General features: G+C 40.5%; 1 long non-coding RNA gene across 1 annotated transcript in view; it reads right to left on the bottom strand.

Annotated features, from left to right (window-relative positions):
* The window catches only part of LOC116662872, a 47,023-nt gene extending 25,679 nt beyond the window's left edge, over positions 1–21,344 (bottom strand). The window contains exon 1 of the long non-coding RNA XR_004318961.1: positions 21,248–21,344. This is a non-coding gene — a long non-coding RNA (uncharacterized LOC116662872). The remainder of the gene's footprint in view (positions 1–21,247) is intronic.
* Between the last annotated feature and the right edge of the window lie 1,780 nt (positions 21,345–23,124).

The following is a 23,124-nucleotide window of genomic DNA, read 5'->3' as shown; positions in this document are numbered from 1 at the left end:
CTGTAGGTTTAAAATTTTTCAAAATAGAAAGTTGGAGGGGAGAGACATGCAGAAATACTTCCAATCACATTCATTCTGCTTCAAATAGTTTACTCTTTCTAATCCCTGCAGGGGACATATTTAATGCACTAGCATTTTTGCTTTTTGAGCAGTGGTATCCCCTCGGGACCATATTATGGTCTTTCTATTCTTTGCATAGTTTCATGGCTCTTAAAAAAATGATGTCACTCGTAATAAGCAAACTAACCACTAGTGACACGAAAATGGGAAAAGGGTCCTTGGCGTGGCTCAAAAAGTCCTGTGTATAATTTTTAAATCAGCACTGCAATTTGTGGTCCAGCAAGGGAGATGGTGTCTTGCTTGATTGCTCTGCCAATAAGAACTCGTCATTCTTGTCAAGAACCAGAATCACAGCTTCTGCACTCTGGTTCTGGGAGACAGAGTCTTCTCTGACCTCATCTGTCTCCCCTGACAAGGAGACAAATTTTAGCTTGTCCAAGAAAAGATAACCCCTGCTGCCTCCTTGCTTGGAAGGGAAAACACATTCTCCTTCCTAGGAGAGGCTGAAAGAAGAGTTGAGTACAAAGGAGTATATAAAGCGTCTTCATTTTCAACTGGTCTCTCTTTCATGTTTAGGCTGAGTGCAGCCTTGCCTTGAGTGATGGTGACAACAGACTGCATTTCCCTTTCTTGCTCAATTCGTCATTTACTTTGACAACAGCATCTTCTCAGTAATAAGAATCAATTCTAATTTACCCCCATTTACTTAACAAAAATATGGGCTGCTTGTTGATAAGACTGCCACATAATTTTTTGTGATCCAGAATGCTGAAGTTTGGGGGAGAGGGAAAAACAGAGAGAAACAGCTTTCACCGGAGGAAAAAATACAGAGCAGTAATGCAGCCACCCTAATTTGAATGGAACAAAGCCAAGACTTGTACTTCTTGTTCTTTTAAAGTACCTTTCTGACATACCTGAGTTCTTGCAGTCCCAGAGACTGATTAGAGACAAGAAGACTGTGATTGTTTTAGAACTCCAAAACTCCTGCCAGGATTGACTCTGAATATCGGAGAGATCCTTGTGGAAGAGGATGTGAGGAGATTTTGTTAGCCAGCTCCTAGCTGCATAGCCAGACTTTTAAGATGAAAGTTAAGAATGAAAACTTATTGTAGCTCCTCCAATGAAGGAAGGAAGAAAAGCACTTTGTTCTTGATTCAGAAAAAGGTGTTTCAATGTAATGAAAATTTTAATTTGTGGGTGGATTAAAACACTCCTTTATTAAGTCTTTATAACTTTATCAGTATTCTTAATTAAGAACATGTAAAATATATGCATATATATTTAGTCCCAAACTTGACGTTTAAAGGCAATCTCTGTGCACTCTTTATTTATATCTTTTAAAATTGAATATAATATTTATTCAGATTATTTTCTCTTATTCAATCTTCAGTGAAGAAAAATAGAATTTTCTTCCTGGGGAAGCAGAGATTTCACACTGGCTTTCACAAAATCAGTTTCACCACTAGATAGAGACTAATTTCCAAAGGGTCACAGAAAGCTGAAGTTGATTTGTCTTTGTCAAAGCAGACAAGTCGTTAAAGGAAGGAATTGTTGTGAGAATACTTCCCCATAACTGAACTCGGGGAGAGGGATGGATGAGGTGAAATTTACATACACACACACACACACATTCCTTTTCTCCTCATCTGTCTCTTACTCTGCTGTCTCCTCCTTGCCATACTGTCTGCAGTAGCAAACTTATGAAGGAGGCACCTCAGCTCTGTTGAGAGATACTGAAACCTGAAGGGAAAGGAAATTTGAAATGTGCAAATATATTCTTGTTCAACAACTTTGCAGATGATTTTATTACCTTAAGATGTTATGGTTTCTTTGTCTCCTCTCTCTATGTCATTCCTCTGCTGTCAACTGTGGGATCTCACACACAGTCACCCAGAGGGCCACACACATTGATACCTGGTGGGGATTTCTTAGTTAGAGCTACTTCATTTAATGGATCCTGGGAAAAGTCAAAGACCAGGATCCATTAAATGAATGATCACTTCCTGATATTGAAAATAAACCATCTGGAAGAGCCATTTTAAATGAATATGAGGATTCTACCCAAACTTAATACTGCTGACCCTTGAACAACACAGTGTTGAACTGTGCAGGTCCACTTCCACGTGGATTTTTGTCAATAAATATGTACCACAGTACTACACGATCCACGTCGTTTGAATCTATGGATGCAGAACCCTGGATACAGAGGGTGAACTGTGAAGTTACATTCAGATTTTTAATGGAGGGGGTTCACCCTCCCCAACCCCGCATCGTTTAAGGGTCACATAAGAAGCTTTCTTTTCTCACTTCCTCATGCCAAAAGCAGAAATGGGAAGTACGGCACTCATGAAAAAAAAAAAAATGAAGATGTAATAGTTCCAGTTTCAAAATCTGTCCCAATAAATACAGACATTAGAACTTTAATCTAGTTCTTTTTTCTGGATACCACTTTCAAACATTCTACCAAAGTCTTAATGTATTTTCTGAACAAAAATATTTTTTTCTCCCTTAAAGCTAAGCCCTATGGGTAAGGAGGGAACCTGCAAAACTGGTTCTGCTAGCAAACTATAAAACCTTCATGCCCTATTTACCACATTAGAAGAGAGCAACGTTCTCCTTTTTTCTCATTCTTGTTTTAGCCTGAACACATGGCTTTTTCTGAAGTTGTGCCAGGCTCAGGTCAGATACTATTAGGGCAGTGATGACTCTGGGTTACTGCACACACCACCACCATGGGCTTACCAGTGAGCTCCCCTTAAAGTTTCTATCTGGCCTCATTTTCACGTGAATGTGTATGTGTGAGCACTTCTGGAAGATATTAAGTAGTTGTGTCATCAATAAATGTTGGTGATGCTTATCTCTCTATTTCTCAGGACTTCAGCATGCAAGACTTTTGAGATGACCTACTAAGATACAATCTAAGTGACAACTGTTAGAGAAAAAAAGACACAAATTGATTGGGAAAGACATAAGAAGAAGAAAAGAAAACGTGGAGGTTCCTTTCTGCAGTATTTGTCCAGGGGGAATGTTCTTGTAGTGCTTATTTTAGAACCCTTGCTAAATTCTTGGTATTTGACTCACTGTAATAAATAGCAAATCAAATGCAAAGAATTTAGAATTCATTAGCTGGTGACATCCATGAGTTCAGAATACTTAGTAAAGACTTTATGCAGTAAAAAAAAAAAAAAAAAAAAAGAAAAAGAAAGAAAGAGGGGGAGGGTCCTGGTACAATTTTTTAAAATATATTTTTAGTCCATTCTTATTTCTGAGGAAGTAAAAATATCTCTTTAGTTCATCTTTTATTTATTTTTTATTTTTTTGGTTTTCAACTTTATTTTTTGTTAGTTTGCATGCTTATTTTTTAAACGGTTTTTTAAATAGATTTTTTTTTGAAGGGAGGAGGTAATTAGGTTTATTTATTTACTTACTTATTTTTTTAATGGAGGTTCTGGGGATTGAACCCAGGACCTTGTGCATGTTAAGCATGCACTCTACCACTGAGCTATACCTTCCCTCTTTATAGTTCAAGTCTTGCCTCCACACTGCCTCCTCCACCCTTGACTTACCTCTCTTTTATTCTTCTCTCCTGTTCTCCTAACCTTCCCCCTCCCATCAAGTATATGACGAGAGAGGTTGTAAAGTTAGCACTTAATAATTTTTAGTCTCATCACCAGCCCTGGCTTAAATGCTCTTGAAGTTTTTCCTAGTAAAATCAAGTAGCTGTCCATATTAATTAGGTAGGCTAAACCACTGAATAAATATCCCTGGAAATGTAATGGCTGAAATAAAATACAAGTGGATTTATCTCTCAAGTAACAATCTAAGTGGCATGGGGGATGGTGGGGAGGCTCTGCTCTACTCAGTCATGCAGGAACCCAGAATGAGGCTGGTCCTTCCATCTTCAACATGCGGCTCCTAAAGTCCAGCTTGTCATCAATATTTGAGACTGTGGGAAAGAAAAAAAGCTGTAGACGTGAACATGGAAATTTTCAAGGCAAGCCTTGAATGGGACTAATCGGTTTTGCTCTCTTCACTGGAAAGAGCTTTCTCTTACGGCTACAAGTATTGCTGGAGAATAGGTCCTTGTCTCATCGCAGAAAGAATTCAGAGATGAAACATGGAGGTCAAGAAAGTACAGTGAGAATGTATTAGGTGATAGTACACTCTCAAAGGGAGAGCAGGCAGACTCAGGTGAGCAGCTGCCCTGAGTTTCTCTGGCAAGCTGGTTATGTAAGATGTGAAAATGAGTGGGCAGATTATTCATCAGAGAAGGAGGAATTTGGGGTTATATTTCTTAATGTTTCTCCCAAGGGAAGGAGGGATTTTTGTCCTTATTTTGTCTGGATCAGAAGTGTCATGGCATTGGTGCATGATGGGTACTTCTGATCTGCAAGGCTCATTTTATTTTTATGAAGACATAATGAGAAAAAGGTTACATTCGGATGATAGAGATTCTTGTCTTTTCCCACTCTTCTTTGTCTGCCTCCAGGACACTTGTTACCCCAAAATGTGTGATTTCTTATCAGTCCTGAGATTTCTGCTTTTCTCTGTCTGCCCAAGGACCCCCCATTGTTTACCAGAGTATGTTTCCTGCCATTTGGCCCATGCCCCCCTTTCTCTGTTCATATCTAGCTACCTGCATGCTCTAACACAACTAGCTGCAGAGGGAGCAGAAAAATATAGTCCATGGCTGGGTAGCTTCATCTCGGTTATAACTAGCCTACTTTGGAATCAGTGGAGCACAGAGTTTGGTGGACAACTTGCAATCTTCACCATGCCTTCTAAGCCGTTTTATGGTCTTAATAAGAACATGAGGATAAGATGTAGATTCAAGAACCAATTGTACTGAGTCCTTTGTAGAGCAAACTATTCCTGTGGCTACATTAGTCACCTTTGGTGGGGATGTATTTGCTTGATGTGTTTGGATCCTCTTATGAGTTAGAATATACTCCTATTGTATAGACAAGTTATGAGAGTAAAATGAGAAAATATATCTAAAAGTTATTTGGAAGGGCTAAAACTATTTATAGTTCTTCAATGTTAGAAATTAAATTATTCCTTCATTGTTCAAATATAAGGAGGAGTCAGTTTAGTTCTATGAAGCCAATGCCCAATATTTTCATAGTCAAATGAAATATAATGACTAACAGGTAAACTGAAAAAGCAATCAACCTTCAAACAGAGTCCAAACAGAAAGTATATAAATAAGGGTAGAATATATGTCACAGTTAAGCTAGCACTCTTTTGTTGACACTGGGTCCAATTTAGCGGATTTAGCAACAAAGATAGAAAATTTTATTCACTCATTCAGTGTCACAGCTCAATGAACATTAAAACTGCCTATCTTGCTGGTAGCACCACTGAAGTCTGGAGAATCAATGAAATTTGAAGGCAAAATATAGGATGGAAGGCCAGAGAATGGTAAGACCCACATGAATGAGCCCTGGATGGAGAGTGTTCAGAAGACTTAAGTTTTGACTGAAGGGAGTATAGACAAATCAAAATATGAGGCTAAACAAGAGATAGTGGACCCCTTTAGTGGGATCACACAAAAATGCAAATCATGGCAGAACATAACGTATTGGTTAGACCCAGTATTTTAGGAACGTTAAAATAAGGATAGAGCACTCCATGCCCAATCCCACATAACAACCCAGATCAATACTCTGATATGGCATGGAGAGAGGCCAGCCAAGGTTAGGTAATGGAGGTGCCCTGACCCACTGACCTCGCTATGGCCTTCGAGAGTCAACGTTTTGCCATTAAATGTCAGATCAATTCCCAACAATTTAGACATTACCCAGAAGTCTCTGGTTTCCTGGAATCTTTAATTTAAATAAACAAAAACAATAACAACAACTTCAAACTACCATTTTCGAGAGTCTAAGGAACTATTATTTACTCTATTAGCTTAATCCATCCCACTTGCTCAGTTTTTAACATTCTTGTCTCAATTGCTTTCCAGCATTTATAAAGCAGTACCTGCATTAAAAAAAAAATCTATATTACCATTATTTTTAATGTATGTTGATATCTATCTTTTTATTTTTATGTTCGAGAAAGATCTTTTCTCTCTGGGAATCTTATAAACAATTTACCATAGACCGTCCATTTTCTCATATAGTCCTTACCAGGATTACCCTTGTATTGAAATTACACTTGAAAAGGGTTTTCTCTCTTTAGGTAAAGGAGAGCCCAGGTTTAATTCATCTTTTATCCCAATGCTTAATGAACACCGAGCAAGGTTTAAGATGCCTTGCCTTTGGTAGGTATTCAATACATAAATTAGTAAAGTTTTAGCCTAACTCTACCTCCCTTAATTCAAGGCAGTGGGATGGAGGTAAAAGAGCGGCCCATCCATGTGGCTGCCATACGTTTGTAGGGGAGCCTCTTAATTTTCCTCTCAGGAGTAATGTGGACCAGTCTCTCTGGCGCTCCACGAAGATAATCAAATCTGGTTTTCAGTACTCCATAAAATGCCAGACTTCTCTTGGGGGCGTGCTCTCTGCCCAGCAGGCCTGGATAAGCAGGCTCTTAGCGGTGATAGTTCCAGACGGGCTCTTTTATATCTCAGGGATCACCAGAAGACTCCCATGTCCAGAGACTGACATACCTCTTTGATGGGCATGATACATGTTATTTAAATGACCGATTGAATGAATGAATGAGCCAACCATTTCCATCCCCAGATACCAACAAATTTCCAACTGGCATCTGGCTGCTTGAAGGTGTCCCTTCCATTAGGTGTGACAAGTTATAATCTAAAATAACACCTCATTTAGATCCTCGCCCACTTTCAGAGCTGCTGGGGAAAAGAAGGGAGAAGATTATAGCTCCCGGTCCTCCCAGCCTCCCCCTTCCGTCGTTCCTGCTGTACTGTATTGTCGTCTGTCCTGCCTGCCAAAGTTCCATTAAGGCTTCTGGTGCTCCTGGCCCTTGAGTGGATACTCTACAAATTTAATCACCAAAGATGGCTTATTCTTGCCAGCTGGGTGCAGCAAACCAAAGGAATCATATCACACAAATATATGGGGATCAATTTTATCTAAGTGTATAAAGGAAGAAAACAGAGAAGAGGGGCTCTTTTGCTGGTGTGAATTTCCAGATTTTTAAAGTTTATCATCAATTCAAATATTCATGCCAAAAGGGGTAATAGTTCCAGCGATGATAGACAGCTGTGGAAAAGCTATCGGCTTTTGGCTGCCTCTGGAAGCAAGGTCTTGGCTTCTCAGCCGAGTGGAGGTTGTTGGGTGGGCATAGCTGGAGTCAGAAAAGGCCATTTAGTGCGCGCTGACCTCCAGCTTACCTTGGGTGTGGCTGGGGCAACTCAGAAATGGGGTGAGGGACTTGGTTGCCCTTCTCAGCACTCAGACTCTCCTAACTGCAGCGGGGATTCTTGGGCCCACAATTCATATACTGACTCATCTGGCACTGGCTCTCTGGGTTGTACTTAACTCTGTGTTCTGCCATTGCCATAAGGTACAGATGCTTTAAAAAAAAAATAAAAAGAAAAAGAAGTAAATTTTTAAAAATGATCATCATTCCCCTGAATTGAGCCACCTGTCATTCTCTTTGGCCCATCAGTGAGAACAGAGGCATAAACCTTGTTTTGCTTTAAATGTCACAAGTGCAACCTTCCTGCTTTGCATTGTGATGTTTTCCATTGTAGGTAGAGGGTAGCTGGCAGACAAGACCCAGTCCTTTATTTATTTCCTTTCTAGGTGTTGATGAAAGTAAGTGTCAGTGAGGCAACATGACTTGTTTCATGATGACAGTCCTGCTCTGCTTGGTGACCTGTGACCTCCCTCCTCGGGGGATCTTGAGGTTAACGTGACTGCACACTGGATATCTACACAGGAAGGAATGTATTCAAGACTAGAAAATGTGGGAGGAATTTGGTGCATGAACAGAGCTTACTGAGCAGAGAAAACAACTGGGTGATTTTGCCCACCGAAACCCCCAGTTGATAGTTCCTTGCAACCCACTCGTCTGCAACGTCCACCACCTGATCAGACATATTCACATCTGCACAGACTCTTGCTCAAATAGTAATCACCTGCCTTGGTGGCCCTCAGAGGAGGGAGAAGGAATGGAGGCGTCTGTAAAGCAGAAGTAAACGAGCGTGAAGCAGCTGAGAGTGGTCGAGGAGATGGGTGTGTAAACACCTGCGACGCGATAGGAGTCCATCACAGCTGTTGGCACTTGGACCAGGCAGTCACCCCAGACTCTCCTACCAGGCCAAGCAGACAGGCCTCCAGTCAGACAGCCACTGTGATCTCCTGCCCCTCCAGCTGTCTATGTCTGAGGGTCTCAGGCAGGATCCTACAGTCAATCTCCCTCCTTTCTTGGGAGCAGGAAAGGAGATTGGTGCTCACCCTACTCCAAGCTTGCCTCATCTCAGAGCTCAATATCAGCTCTGTGCTTTGCAGCCACTCTGGGAGCCTCTCTTTTGTATAAGGAAAGAAGGACAGAATGTTGGAAGGGAATTCTCCTTGACAGATGGGAATGAGAGCGGTGTGAGTAACTAACTGGAGGCAATAAAGGTGTTAGCGAATAGCAGGAGGGAAGAGAGGGCCCTGGGATCACTGGCTCTCCTACACGCTGCGTGTTGTACCGGTGCCAGTGAGACCTGCCTATCTAAGCTTCGGTGGTAACAGCATGTGGCTCTGGCGGTTTCACAACGTACTTGTTGGCTTTCTCAGTATCACAAGCGTTGGCTGGGTTCCCACCCAACTGAGGGGGCTGCCATCTTGTTGTTACCCTCCTTTCTGATGCCTCTCCTCCTGGTCATGCCTCCTTTCTTTGTCCTGGTTCTTTTGTTCTTCCCTTCTCTGTTCCTTATGCCTCATTACATGATAGTCCCCTTCTCCTTTGAGATGGTTGTCTCTTCTTAGAAATGAGCCCCCTATCAGTGTCAAGCCCAGTGTCATGCAACCATTTACCCTAAAACCACAGCCCTCTAGCCCTATCCTCCGTGTTAAGAAAACCTAGCTGTTTTGAGAACTGTATTATCTATACAGTGTTTAAATATGAATCCCAGCAAGAATTCTTCAGGCAAGAATACCATTGAACCAAAAGATGTCATAACACAAAGGAGTCTTAAATGCTTATTATCTCCACCCAACTACATTCCACTTGATAACCAAGCAAATCATGACTTGGAAAAATTAAATGAGTCCCCAAGGTTATGCAACCAATAGAGTGAAGGGGTCACTTAGTACCTAGGATTCTTGACTCCCTAACCAGTGATTTTTTTTCCCACCTTATGGATTTTAACAAAAATAAAAGCACAGATCCTGTAGACCCCTATGCTACTAAAGAAAATATTTCTTACCCCCAACCATGCTTGAATCCCTCTTGTACTGAAACAAATACAGCTAATGGATCAGGGATGCTCTCTTGTTCTGTTACGTGTCTGACCCTAAGGAAGTCACCACCTCCCTGGTTCTTAGTATTCTCTTTCACAGCTGAGGAGCCTGGACGGATCATGTAGGGTTGCTTCTGGTTCCAAAATTCAATGACCCTTTAAGTTTAACTTCTTTCACCAGAATACCTGTCATTTCTAGGTAAATAGTGTTCTCAGTCCTTTCTGCTAAAAGAGGTTAAGTAAATAAAAAGGAAAGATTGGCCTCTGCTTTTGGCCTAAATTATAACTTCATGACCAGGGATGAAGGAAGTTAATAGCAATAAGAAAGCTTCCAGGGTCTACCATTTACAATTTAAATACTTTACTTGGGAGGTTAAAAGTTCAAAGTTGAGTCATAGTCTGAGGTGGCTCTGCTCTTTCTTTTTAATTATCTGAGGTCAGGAAGTTAATAATACCAGAAATCCCCAGTGGAGACCTCTTGTGCACTGTGTGAACTTTAAACTTGCTGATTTTTTTTTTTTTTTAAGGGTAAAAAGTTCAGTAAAAACACAGTGGACTTTTCCTCTTAGCCTCCACCCATTCATCCCCCAAGGTCAAAAGTTGAACTGTAAAACAGAAACCCTTGTTCTCTGATCCACATTTAAACAGATCACTTATTAAAAGGTAAACATTCCTAATGCAAGCCAAGATCCAAAGTGAATCTGTTCAATAAAAACAAAAATATTGTAATAAAATGAGTCTTTGATCTTTATCACTTGCCTTGGAATCGAACGTCAGAATTTATTTTATTTTTTTTGAATCTCAGAGAAAGATCAGTCACAAAAGCTCTTTCCTAACCTGTCTCTGCCCCGAGATTGGCATATCTGGAAAAGATAAATCTAAGACAGTTTTTAAATGAGTATTTACAATCTTATCTTAAGGCCATTTCTACAACTAATCCTGCACCATTATGTTTGTTTGTTTGTTTGTTTTGCTCAACCGGAGTTCAAGTGCGGTTTAAATCAGAAAGATTTAAAGGACTGTGGAATTGAGAGATGTTTACTGAAAATGATGGGGGATATGGACAGAATAAAGAAATGGATGAATGAACCCAATGAACCTCAGGGGAATTAGCAATGGACAATCTTTGAAATCTTCCACATGTTAAAGCTCAAACATGAAGCCAAGAGGACAGCTGTAGAGCCCCAAACATGCACAGTCCACCCTCCACACCCATGGGGTCCACATCTTCAGAGTCAACCAACTGCAGATCAAAAATATTCAGGAAAAAAAAAAAGTTCCAGAAAGTCCAACAGATACCAAAGGACAACTATATTTATTTAATAAGAGTAAGACTTGCTTTCTTGAAGTAATAGTGGCAAATTTAAGAAGTACAGAAGAGTCATCAACTGAAAATTGACCAAATCCAATCAGCTTGCTGAGAAAAACTCCCTAAACCACCATCAAAAGAAGCTGTTGCATGCAAGTCCTAAGTGTCTTTTTCCAGTAAAATAAATGATAAATGTGTCCGTTCTTTTCACTGAATAACCTTTGGGAATGCTTTGGATTTTAAAAAAATCCAATCTATGAATGAATATTTGTTGCAAAAATCTTTTAAGAAGCACATTTGTCACAATTTATCTGTCTAAATGAGGATAATACCACCTACTTGTCTACCTTAATATTTTTGCAGTTTAATGAGAAAACTACAGAAAACAGTGAGAACTTTGAAATAAAGATAGGCAGTCAGCACATTCATAATAAGTAATTTTCACTGATGTCAGTTTTGACAATGTCAGGTAAGTTCTTGGACTTTCTGATTAATTTTAAATGCAAATTAAAAATAGAAGCTACAGCTCTGAAGAAGCTGTGTCCTAGACCCATTTACACTGTAAGTAATTGTCATAACATCCTCTGGGACTCCTGGATGCAGCTGGATGACCCAGACCCAGGAATGACAAGCCAGGAAGGAAGTGGGGAGAGCACATGGGGCTACTTCCTCTTGTTACGATTCCCCTCTCAACAGCTGTAAGGAAGGGTGGAAGTTCCTTCTGAGTCAAAGTGTGGCTTCCAAGTAAGGGATGAAATTTGAGAGAGACGTGATCACATTGATTAGGATGTTGACCAAAAGGAAGTCACTGCATTTAGAAGCGTGTTCAGGGAAAATCAGGTATTAAACCAGGAGGTGAAGGGCATCTGGACACCGCTCATGACACTTAGGCTGGTGTTACATTCATGAGAATAATTTCTGGTTTCTATCCATCTTGTGAATGTATTCCCATGAATGTTTATATTTCTTCTGTTTGATTTTTAAGTCACCACATTGTATTAAGCTAGTTGTCTTCATACTTCTGTCTGACTGAATTCTGTATCTTTTTTCTTTGCCTGCAAACCACTTCATTTTATAAGAGGCTATTATTATATGTTCTCATAGGACAGAAATAGGACTAGATCCATATAAAATCAACCATCCACAGCAATGTGAGGAATGTACTCCAAGCGGTATGAACATAGTGTCATGAGAACCCTGGGTCTTTGCCATGTTTTTCTTGTTCCCTTGCCTTACACATTCTGATTCCCCTTCCTGGAATAATCCACTTGTCCTTGATCCCTGGGACCCTGAACTCTGCCTTAGTATTGCTCCTCCTTGACACCTCACCTCCCTCTCCCTCTCTGACTACCAGTGTCCCTTCCACAGCAGTCCCTGCAAGGAGAAACATCAGAGTGACCATCTCACCACATTGTAATGTTTAGTTAATTTTGCTGCCTCCAACAATAAATTACAATCGAATTGAGAGAGAGCACTCTTATGCAATTCCTTGGGAGGGTCTTTTTCAAAATTACAGAATGAAAACTGGCAGGAACAGGATTCAGAGTGTACCTTAATGAACAGCGAAGGAGAGCTGAGATTCAACAGGGTATAAGACAGACTGAACATACACAGTCCGCTCAGCTTTGTGGAATAACCCTGAGCACAGACGTTCTCAACTTTGGCTGTGCTTTGACATCACCTAGGAACTACAAAATATCCTTGATGTCTGGGAACCAACCCTAGATGTTGGTTTTGGTAAGTCATTTTAGAGTCATTTACTTTTAGAATCAAAGTAAATACTAAACTTTTTTTAAAATCTATTCTCAGCCCCAATTCTAAAAGTATATCTTGCATATTCTTTGTATTGTGTTGACAGAATTTTCTGGTTCTGATTACTTGAGGACATTCTCTTTGTGATAACTCATTGAGCTGTTCACTTTTGATACGTGCCCTTTGCCACGTGGGTGTTTTACTTCAACGCAAAGTTTACTTTAAAAAGGACATTTAAATTAAGTGGACTGAGATAGAGCAGGGTCATTGGGGTTTAAAAATGTTCCCAGGGAATACCTGTAACTATGAGAACTTAAGAATAAGGGCCATGACACAGGAAGATGCAGTTAAATGCTTCTAGAAATCACCAATGACATTAAGAATCACAGACTGTCAACTTAAGGACACCTTATTTTCATAATTCTCTTGAAGAATAAGTTACTCTCCCCTCTAAACTGATTGAGCAATTCTCTAGTATCCTCATGGCAAAATCAAACATCTTGGCCAGCCAACATATTACACTAGCTTCTTCACAAAATGGTCCTATCTTTTTCTTCTTCCTTATTAATATTGTGTGTTTTTGACTTATGCAAAACTGCTTGCCATTCCCTACCTAAGTGTGCTGTGCAAATGCTCCCTGTATCTTCCTACGTGTCTGATTTTAGGAATACCTTTCCTCTTAGTCCTCCAAGTAATTCATATTCATACTTCAAGACCCAACTCAGGCTAGTTCTCTGAATGCCTTTCCTAGTCCCACTGGTTTTATGAAGTGCTTCTGTACTGTGATGCATACAACTTAATTTGCTGGTCAACTGTAGCAGCCAGGACATTGGCTGAAACTAGCTCTCCACCACTGACATTGGATTGTTTTAAATTCTGCCAAGGGCAGAAAGCGTGTCATTTTTCTGGACTCACTTTCCGCAGAATCCAACACAGCGTTTGCTATGTAGTAAGTGCTACATGAATGGCTACTGAATAAATGGATGGAAGGATAGTTTGACGGAGGTAGAAAGATGATCATGTAAATGACTCCCTCCTCTATTTAACGTCTGGAAGGGCTCTCAGGATACTCGTCACTGAGGAGAAAGCATAATAACTTCCCATTAGACTGATTTCATATTCAGCTTCCAAAGGTTGGAGGCCCAGGAACCTGAGCCAATCATAGAAATAAGAGACTCAGGGCCAGGGCAGGTGGCCCCAGGTAAAAGGATTACAATCACGGTTTCTTTGGTTATGTTGGGATTTTCTAGATAAAGAAATAGAAGCAAAATGTTGTCATATAGTGTTTCCAAACTGTGACCTTTCTAGATGGTGGTTTAGTCCTGAGCCACATCACTTTCCATTTGTTCTTTCTTCCCCTCACATTGGCCTTGAGTTCTTCTTCTTGAGTCAGAATCAGTATAAATGCATTAGTACCTACTGTCCCAACTTGGGTTCCAGCTGAAAATAAATTTTAAGTTTGTAGCTTCTTAAAGCTAAAAGAAATTTGGTGGTGGGGGGGGTGGCATCTCATTCAACCCCTCCATTTTGCAAATCTAGAAGCACTTGGGAGAGATTTGGGGAATGCAGTCTCTGACAATTACTGGTGTGACTGGGTGGTTCTGTGCCTCATCAGCAAAGGAGGACCAGTCAGGTTGCATCAACAGTAACATGCAAGTCAACATGAGTTCCCTCTTAAGATCTTCTCTATTTCCACAAAGTCCCAGAGAAAGAGCTCATGTATGCTCCGAAACAAGCCAGTTGATGTTCTTTGTCCCTGGGCCCTTCCATAAGCCCCCTTGCTTCCCAGGCCCCTGCTCTGGGCCCCTCTCTGAGCACAGTCCTCCCTGGGGTGTTCCCATCTTCTGCCAGGCTGCTGCGTGAGAGTCTTTTTGGAGGCTGGGGGAGTGGTTGAGGGAGTAAGATGAAGGGTGGGAGTGGAGGAAGGAAGGATGTTGAAAAACATTAGAAGGATAAACTCTCCCCCAGCTTTTGAGCTGCACTTTGCTATTGGTAGGCCAGAGCTCTAGAACCCAATAGTCTAGAATTTGGCTCTAAAATCACATCTAGATTCCAATCTTGTCCTTGCCGTTACCATTTCTTTGACTTTCAGCAAGATATGAAACCTTTCTGAACCTGAATTTCTATTTTTCCTTCTTTAATGTGACGGAAATAATCATTCCTTCTTCATAAAATTATTGTGAGGATTAAATGAAATACTATCTTAATAGATCAGGCATTTGGCATAATGCCAGAAGTTGAGAAGCATTCAACAAACGATATAGATATTATTATTTTCATCTTCATCATTCTTACCACCATCACTTTAGTTATTCATTGAAATAGCTCCTTTGGCTCCTAACGCCTCTTTCAATTGGACCTTATTGGTAGTCCCTCAAGTCAGCTGAGGAAAAGCAGTATCTCCCCACCTTCTTTTCCCCCTTGCTCCCCTTCCAGGCACCTGTACACAAAACTGCTTTTTCTTCCTTTTCTCCTCCCCAAGCAACTGAGTTATCAGTTGGTACAAAGAGTTTCTCACATAGTTAAACTGTCATCCCATTAGAGTGTGGGCTAGGACATCTCAATTATTTAACAGGAAAGTCAGCTGCACTTCTAAAACAATGAAAGTCTTCATCAAATGCCAGTTTTCACTATAAGAAAGAACAAATCTGTGTTTTTGTGTTAGAGTCCCCCGAAGCAGCTCTTCCCTTCTATAGAAATAAAGTTCTAGCTTGACCCATGGTTGCCTGGGGACAGTATTGCCCACCTTCCACCATGCTGCTGAGAACAATACCCTGGCTGTGAGCACAGCAAGGAGATGCAAAGACCCTGAGGCCCCAGGTAAATGTGTGCTTACCCACCCAGTTACTCTGATATGCCTAGACTGTTTGAGCCGCGGTGCTTAGATGTCTCTGCTCTTCTTAGAGCTTGACGTACAAAACAATGTAGTGTCTAAACACTGTGAAAAGAACACCTACTCCCATGATATTTAGACATCAGTACAAGCCTAAAATACAATGTTTAATTAAAATATTAAAGCTGGTTATATTCCCACAAAGGAGTTGGAGAAGCAAACATCTTCCCATTCCCAATAAGGAAGCTTTCAAAGTTGATGTTGCAGAGGATTTCAAGGTCTCCGACCCAGCTGCACATTAAACGTCCATGGTCACCCTCTTGTGATTCACTGAAGAAGGAAAATGAAATCGAGACAGGGAAGCTATGTGCTTTATATAAATGACTTTTAAGATCAATCACTCGACTTGCCTTCTAACTGCAAATAGATACAGACTAATTCATCCTTCAAGCAAATTAGGGGTCCTCAGATCAAACAAAGAAGCACTATGTTGAAATAATTGGGGAGATTGCCCCAAAATTTTTTAGCTTCATGGTCTCAATCATGGGGGAAAGATTTTACCAGCTCAGCCTTGGGGCAAGACTGGGCCGCCCCAGCTTAGTTCAGGCATCTAAACCAATTGTGAGGTTAACCTAGATGGTAGCCCAGACTGATCGCCTTGATTTATATATATATATAAATATATATACACATATATATATGTTTATTATATATTTTATGTTATGTATTTGAGTAGATATTTGACTAAATATAGGTAATTTATGAATCAGTGTCCATGGGCTATTCTCATACTGCCCAGCCTATCCAAAGAATAATTTTAGGGCTCAGATTAATCCATTTGAGGAAGCTACAGACTCTTAAAGCTCTCCTCCCTCACTCTATCCAGGCTGGAATGAGATCAACCTTCAAGACTGAGGGCACCAGATATATCTGATAAGGAGTGAATATCCAAATTGCATAAAGAAATCATACAACTCATTATCGATAAACAAACAATCTAATTTAAAAATGGGCAGAGGACCTGGATAGACATTTCTCCAAAGAAGACATGTATGGATGACTAAGCCAGACACATGAAAAGATGCTCAACATGATCAGGGAAATGTGAATCAAAGCCACAATGAGACATCACCTTACCTCTGTAAGAATGGCTGTCATCAAAAAGACAACAAATGACAAGTGTTGGAGAGGATGTGTAGAAAAGGGAACCCTTATGCACTGTTGGTGGGAATGTAAATTGATGCAGCCACTATGGAAAACAGTATGGAGGTACCTCAAAAAATTAAAAATAGAACTACCATACAATACAGCAATTCTACTTTTGAGTATTTACCAGAAGGAAAAAAATACTAATTTGAAAAAATATCTGCACCCCATATTCATTGCAGCATTATTTATTATAACCAAGATATGGAAAAAATATAAATGTCCATTGATAGATAAGTGGATAAAGAAAAAGCAATATATATGTGTGCACACACACACACACACACAAAGGAATATTATTCAGACATAAAAAAGAGTAAAATTATGCAATTTACAACATTAATAGACCTAGAAGGTATTATGCTAAGTGAAACAAGTCAGAGAAAGACAAACACTGTATGATCTCACTTGTATGTAGAATCTAAAAAACATAACAACCAAATAAACAAAACAACACAGAAACAAACTTATAGATACAGAAAGCAATTGATGGTTCCCAGAGGAGAAGGGGTGGGTGGTTGGGTGAAATTGGTATAGGGGATTAAGAGATACAAGCTTCCAATTATAAAATAAATCAGGGTGTAACATACAGCATAAAGAATAAAGTCAATAACACTGTAATAATTTTGTATGGTGACAGATGGTTACTGGATGTGTTGTGGTAATCATTTTGCAATGTATTTCATTGTTGGATCACTATGACGTACACCTGAAACTAACATAATATTGTACTCAACTATAATTTTTTAAAAAAGAAAGTAGTGAAGATACTAGACTCCATGTCACCGGAGATACCATGCTAAGCGGGAGTAGGTCACAAAAAAAGACACAGATAGCTCCGTATGACCTTTTTTTTGTGAGTTTCCAGGCCTCTGAGGGCAAAATTCCTGATTTGATGCCAAATGTTGTCTTACCAGAAAAAATTAGTAAGTGGAACGATTTGCCCAGAAGCATATATGGTCACCGTGGAGCAGAGAAGAAATGTCCTCACATCATCCAAATCATTATTTAAGCCTACCTCTTTTGACTCACGACATTAATGATGAAATTATTAGGAAAAGCTTACCACCTGTGAGTACCATAAATAACCGCTTTTCCATGCATTATTTCTGTCTTTCTTTTAAGTTTAAATATTTCTCCTGGATTTTCTTAGATCACAGCCTATGTTTGATCATATTGTGAGATATATCCAATTTCCTGTTCCCATTTGTCTCAAATGTCTTTCCTTTTTCACCACCACATTGCACTGTCCTCCATCTAAGACCACAGCTTTGGGACAGGTGGTTATGTGATATTGTGACTCATCTAACATCCACTGAATCAAGGGTAATAACACAGCTCTAACAGTTGTTGCACATTTATGTGTCAGACACCTTCCAGGCATATTGTTTGTTAGCTCATAATGTACAATCTATATTAATTACCATAACAACCTTGAGGAAGAGATCATTTTATTATTCCCAATCCACAAATAAGAAAACTGAAGTTAAACAACTCAGCCAACAGCACATTGCTAAGAAGTAGCAGGGCCAAAACCCCAAGCCAGGCGATCTAGCATTGTGATACAAAATCCACCCGTGGTGCTATTCACACTTAACAAAGACTATTTGGAAAGAAGTAGTAAAAGTAAGTGAATCGAAAAGTTACAGAATCATAGAATCTGAGGGCCAAAGGGAGCTTCCTTGAGTTCTTCTTACTCAAAACACCAATCCAAGAATTTAACTGTTTGTTCATTAAAAACAGACAACCAGGGGAAAGAGACTGGGATATCGCAAAGGAAATAGCCCAAACACTCCCAAAAAGAAGAAGATTAAGGCCTTGGGGAATAAAAAGCAGGCTTCTGAAGGAGAAACCCAGCGTGGCCGGACGGCAGCCTCACCGGCAGGTAAACCGCTGGATGTGACATCACAGGCAGGCAGCAGGGAATGATAATAACGGTAGAGAAACACTAGCGCAGAGAGGGTTTTGTTTGGTTCTCTGGCAACACTTGACTCTGGGAAATGATGGGGAAATTCTAATTTCTGAGAACGCTTTTCACAAGAAAAACAGAGATTAGAGTTTCCAATGAAGAAGACATGCTGCAATCGAAGAAAGCAAAGTGCAATAAAGCGCTCAGGCCAGACGGCGTTTATCTGAGTGTTCTGGAGGAAATAAGGTGGGAAGCAGCAGAGACGGATGGGGACATACACTCTGTCTGTAAAAATAGCAACTGTTCTTGAAGATTGTCTGGTTTCTAACACAGTGTCTATTAAAAAAAAAAAAATAAGGAACCAAGAGAGATCCCAGGAATTCAGACAGGTGAACTTTGTCTTGGTATTAGGAGACAGTTGGGGGGAAAAGAAAAAAATCTGAGGACAGTACCAAATAAAATCTGGGCACTGAAGTTTTGATCAGCTCCCATCAACTCTGCAGTAATGGGATTTCCACGTCTCCAACCTTAAACTTGATAATGACTAGTTAGTTAGAGAAACTTCCTGCACTTGCCTTTTCAAAAGGCTTGAGAATGAAGAAACAGATGCTTGCTTGGATCTAAAGAAATTATAACTATTTATAGTGTATGTAGAATAATGGTCAAAGAAAAGAGATTAGCTGCTGTGTGCCTGGAATCTGGTATTGAGATGAAAATACCATTTCACATTCACTTTTGAAAGTAATGAGGGGGTCTATGTGAGCCACAAGCAATGGACTGTCCCATGACTAATGCTGTATGGGGCAAGCAATGAAAAAATAAAAAAGGTAATCACATGCTTGTAGGATCATCATCACTACCATTTATTGAGTGCTCACTCTGTGGCCGGCACACGCTTAGCGTCTGACATCCATGATCTCAATTATTCTTAGTCTGTGAGTGATGGCATAACCTACTTAGAAATATCTGCTATTTCAGAAAGAAAAATGCCCTAAGGGGTAGGACAGGGGATCAGCCATGGTCAGAGTTCAGATGAGTTCCAAGCAAAGCTCATCTAAAAGGTTCTGAACAAAACGTGGTCTCCATTGAGAACTCAGTGAGGCCAAGAGAACTCTGCCCCTCCATCCCCGGGTCGGCCAGAAGCTCTTATCTTCTAAAATTCCAGAGTCAGTCTGACATCAGTTCCAAACTCCACCCGAATCACCAGCCCCAAGACTGGAGAGTTCTCACTGGGATTTTGTTTTTTGTTTTTTGTTTTTTATTTTATTTCCTGGTCCTTAAACCCACTTCCTTACCTAACTTCTGTCCTTCGCTAATTATAACTGTTTTGCGTTTGTTTCCTGATTCCTCTGGCTCAGTCTCTTCCCGTGGCCTTCATCTGTGTCACCCATCTGGGATTTTAGACCCACGTAGGTCTAATGCCTTGTCTCAAGCTTTGTCTGGAACTCTCCCAGGCCTTGGCCCACAACCTCCTGCCACCCACCTCAGGGCTGACAGACAGCACAACCTGGAGCCCATAAAGATTAGAGCTGGTCAACTAGCCAACAACCCTTCTCAAAGAAAACCCTTAGTTCAGGGTTCTTCACATGATGCTCAAAGTACTTTCTGTTCCATAAAGGCTTGTTGACTGAATTTACAGCCTGTGCTGTAACATGAACTGCAGACCGAAGTCCAAATTACAACACATGACGTCGATGGCAAGAAAGAGTGAGAAAAATAAAACAACCTTGGACAGACGCCAGATGACACGGGACCCATGAAAAACTCCAGAGAGAGAAAAATGCACTAAACAGAAATAGCAGTGCATACACCACAGCCTTGCTCTCTGATCCTTCGTGAACTCTGGCTGCTCTCCTTCGCAAAATTATAAGCCTGTCGAGAGCAGAGGCAGTGAAGTGTCAAGCGCAGGGCCCCTACTTCCCTATCACTCCTGCCGCTCAGGAACTTGCAGGAACTGGACTTCCATGTTAGCCCTCCTCAAGGCCGAGCACTGACAGTAGTCTTGAGTACCAAAAAGCCCCAGTGAACGAAGTGTGAAGATTTGTCACGCTTGCACCACATCGGGACAAGTTATTTGGAAAACCATCTTTCCGCATTTTGCATCTTATGGGTAAATTATTCTATTCGGAATCTCTCTTCCTCACTGCTCGAGTCTGTTTCTCTCCCAGTCTAGGGCTGTCTCTGGCTCTTCCAAGAGCTTACTTTTCCTCTTGGTTTCTCTAAGCAATAGCTCTCCCAAATGCCCGGTGTGATTGTTAGTTTTATGTGTCAACTTACCTTGTCACTCAAACACTAACCTAGGTATTGCTGTGTAGGTTATTTTGCAGATGTAGTTAACACCTAGGATCAGCCGGCTTTAAGTAAAGGTTATCCTCAACAATGGGGCTGGGCTGCATTCGATCAATTGAAAGGCCTTAAGGGTAAAACTAAGGTCTCCCAAAGGAAGAAGAAATCCTGTCTCAAGACTGCCAAGATCAGCTGCTGCCCAAGAGTTTCTAGCCTGCCAGCCCGCCCTCCCCTACAGATTTTGAATTTATCAGCCTCTACAATTGCAAAAGCCAATTACTGAAATAAATCTCTTTATAAATAAAATCTTGTATATACATATAAAATGTTTATATCTAAGTATACATGTATAAGTTCCCTCACTTGTAAATTATTAGGGTTTCAGCAGCAAAAATAATTCATCCACAACATTTCAAATGAATAGACTTTAAGGCAGGAACCATGAAGTAGAAGTGTGAGCAGGGTTAAGGAAATAAAGAAGGGAAGATTAGGCACCAGAGACTAGTGACAGAAGGAAGCAGTTACCTGTAAACTGCCCCACTGCCATCCCTGCCTCCCCACTGGCCCCAATCCGAGGCTGAAAGGGTGATGGGAAGAGGCAACGGGCTTTGGCACAGCCCAGGGAAAGCTGGAGCCTTGAGCTGAGCCTCCTCACAGCCTCCCTGCAGCAGGGAAGGACACAGCATGAGGCAGGGAGGGAGCCGAGAAGAGAGCTCTGACCTCTCTCTCTCCTCTTGTTCCCTAACCTCCTGGCCAGTGAGTCAGCCTTCAGCTGGTAGAATCCAGACAGAAGCCAGCCAGGAAGGGAGTCTGAGAGAAGCTGTTAGAAAACTCAGACTCCCAGGGCGCAGACGATGCAAAGGGGGAGAAAAGGTTTGGGGTGGGGAGGGAGCCCAGCAGAAAATATCCATCATAGCCTGGTTCTCCTAAGACTCAAACTACAAGCTCATACCAGCTTCCAGCTTTCATAAAAGACTTTTTTTAATTTAACTTCTTACCTGTTAATCTACTATATCCAATTAATCTCTATTTTTTTCTTATTCAATCCTATTATTTTCCCTGGCCCCAAGTCTTACTTTTTTTTATTATTCAGTTACATTCGCAATAACTCGCAAGTTAATTGCCCTCCCTACAATATTTACCTTTTTTATCAAGCCCTCCCTGAACCCTCAAACTCAATTTTAACCAATTAAAAAAATATACATATCCATTTACAGGGAAAACATAGACAAAGATATTTTATAAAAGAATCTATATATGTATAGTAGGCTTGGGCTAAATATTTTATACCCATCAGATTATAATCTACCAATTTGGACCATATAAAGTATGTATTCCAAAATATGTGTTTCATAGAATAATTTTCTTTTTAAGTATTTACTTTCATAAAATACAAAAAAGTAGACTTTTCATGTCTCATTTATTATGGTCAAAGAGAAAAAAAGGGCCTATTATTTATGTATAGGCAAGGAATTAACTATAGTGGACACATATGGGGTCATCTGTCCAGCCTTCTCATGTGGGAATTGTCCATCTTCCTCACCCCATTTATGAGGTTACCATAGACTGTTCTGGGGCAACAGTGGATTGGCCCAGCAGTAAACATGAGGCTCAAGATGGCCTCATCATTATCCCTACCCCAGACCTCATCCTCCAAGCCAATCTTATAAATCCCAGCTGGGTACCTGATACAAATGGGAAATTGGAATCCATCCTTGAGAATATTTCATCTAGAACTGACAGTCATTTTTGGGGTACCTGAACTATAATGTCTAAAACTAAGAGGCCAACCATCAGTAACCACATTTCCAATCATGTGGAACAGAAAAGGGAGGCAATAAGAGACAGAGGGAAAAAAAAGAAAGCATAACCCAGAAAACAAAAAGGGAAGAGCCACACAGAGTCTTAATGGTGCTCAGATCTCTCCCTCCAGTTCTCCATCAAGTCCAGCTACATCTCTACCCTTGGGTCTTGTAAATCTCCTACTTTGTTTAAAATAATCTTAGTTGAATTCTGTCACTTGGAAGCCAAAGAGTCCGGATGAAAAACATTCCCACCATTTAAACTCATGGAAGGGAAGGCTGAGCCTCAGAGAGATCAAGGGACTTGTCAGGAGCATGTGGAAAGTAACTTACGAAAGAAAATTTCAAACCACACTTACTAATTTCTTGCCAATGAATCTGATAGACTAACATTCTATTTCTATCTACTATGTTGTCTTCAGTGGCAGGAAAATTGAAACCCATCTTTCCCATCAGGATTTACACTGGAAACAACAAATCTTAAATGATTCTAAAGCATGGTATCCTAGGTGGAACAAGAACACAGTTATATTGAATCCTCATCTTAAAAGCTGAGTCATATTTCTCCTAGGATGCTTTGAAATGGACTGAAATCCAAAA

Source organism: Camelus ferus, chromosome 1 (genome assembly GCF_009834535.1).
Source record: "Camelus ferus isolate YT-003-E chromosome 1, BCGSAC_Cfer_1.0, whole genome shotgun sequence".
Classification (NCBI taxonomy): Eukaryota; Metazoa; Chordata; class Mammalia; order Artiodactyla; family Camelidae; genus Camelus; species Camelus ferus.
The sequence above is the reverse complement of the archived record's forward strand: the minus strand, read 5'-3'. Positions and strand labels throughout refer to the sequence as shown.